The sequence below is a fragment of the Propithecus coquereli genome, unplaced genomic scaffold, assembly GCF_000956105.1.
Source record: "Propithecus coquereli isolate 6110/MARCELLA unplaced genomic scaffold, Pcoq_1.0 Scaffold42, whole genome shotgun sequence".
Lineage (NCBI taxonomy): Eukaryota > Metazoa > Chordata > Mammalia > Primates > Indriidae > Propithecus > Propithecus coquereli.
This window is the reverse complement of record NW_012149952.1, coordinates 3,783,159-3,784,818: the sequence shown is the minus strand read 5'-3', so window position 1 is coordinate 3,784,818 and position 1,660 is coordinate 3,783,159. Positions and strand designations below refer to the sequence as shown.

At 42.3% G+C, this 1,660-nt stretch overlaps 1 protein-coding gene across 1 annotated transcript in view; it reads right to left on the bottom strand.

The window, feature by feature from the left end:
* SAE1 (SUMO1 activating enzyme subunit 1) overlaps positions 1–1,660 on the bottom strand; it is a 100,730-nt gene that overhangs the window by 71,526 nt on the left and 27,544 nt on the right. The window lies entirely within an intron of this gene.

Here is a 1,660-nt window from a genome sequence, read left to right as displayed (position 1 = left end):
ATCCTGTAACCAAACTCATTAATATTTCTGCAGCAAATGTATGATTATTCACATTGAAAAGGATTAGTAAGAACTAAGAATAGTCTCACATAAATTCAACTTCTGCTGGCCAATGAGTTTGTTATTAATTTATGTAATAAGTAGATTCTTTCCAAATATTAGTATTATGGAGAACATGCAGAAACTCTTTTCCAAAAATGATTCTGTTATGGGCACAGCACTTGCATGTAATTAGACCAAGAATCTTTAATAATAATGGCAGATAAAATAAAATCCAATATTGATTCTTCCCCCCTCCCCTTTGGAATATTTCTAGCCACTGTATTGATTCTTAATGCTAGAAGATTTTGGATTTCCTTTGTTGAAACAATCAAAGGGTAAAACTGGGACGGGGTGGATACTGACAATACTTTCAAAAGCATGTGTCTGGTCTCAGCTTCTCCGTTACCACTTTTTTCTATGGGGCCTTCCAGTGCCATGTCACAGGTTAGCAGACATGAGCCTTTAAAGTGACAATTCTATTTCATTAGAAGGAGGGAACTGGGAAAAGGGCTTATGCAAGCAAGGTAAATAACATGCTAGCCACGAGCAGGTCTCTCATCACAGGCTTACAGCACTGTATCAGAGAGTGGAAGGAGGAAGGAAAGCTACAGACTTTCCAGAGGACCTTCAATCCCTCGCAAATCAGCACATACATAATAAGCAATATTTCCAAACCTCTGACATCACAAAGGTTGAGCATCCTTGCATTAGCTGCACCCTCTAGGTCTCTGCTGTTCCTCGAAATCTACAAGCCCTCCCTTTACCTGGCCCTGCCACTGCCACACCTGGAATTCCACATTCCAAGTTCTCTTTGAGTCTGAGTGGTCTGGGTCTTGTCCTGTTTAGCTACTCAAGTAGCTCATGGATAGCTAGCACGGCCCAGCTCTCCTCTGGGAATCTGTACCTTCCAACATTACCAATGGCCTCCTACTCTCCAAACCCCTTAACTTTCTCAAGCTCTGTTCTCCTGGATGTCCCATCAGCAATGGGCATTGCCAATCACTAGTTCCTTCTAAGTGTGAACACTTGGGTTTGAATTCTGGCTCCGCCGTTTCCCAACTGGTTGACCTAGAAGACTACACGATCTCTCTAAACTTTATTCATCTGTAAAATGGGGATACTACTTTTAATCCCCTGGACAACCTAGTAAAATATATGTGTAACAGCACCAAGCATAATACCTGGCATATAACATGTTCAATAAATGTTACTTGAACTTACTGGACTTCTCCTCAATCTCCATTGCCTTAATTATAAAAGGCCTCAGGCACAGGGTTGATCCTGATTTAAAAAAATAAAAAAAAAAACCTGACAGAAAAATAAATCAGTATTGGCTCTATCCTACTTTATCCTACTTTACCAGTCTTACCTCCCACCATTACCAGATAACTTCAGATAACTTTACTCACTCCCAAACATGCCTCCGGTTTCCCACCTTCAGACTTTCAATCACAACATTCCACCCTCCTGAAATGCACCATCTCTTCCTCTCTGTCTAGCCAAGCCTTTCCCCCAGACTTCAAAACCCAACTCGAGGCCGGGCGCGGTGGCTCACGCCTATAATCCTAGCTCTCTGGGAGGCCGAGGTGGGCGGATTGTCTGAGCTCAGGAGTTCGAG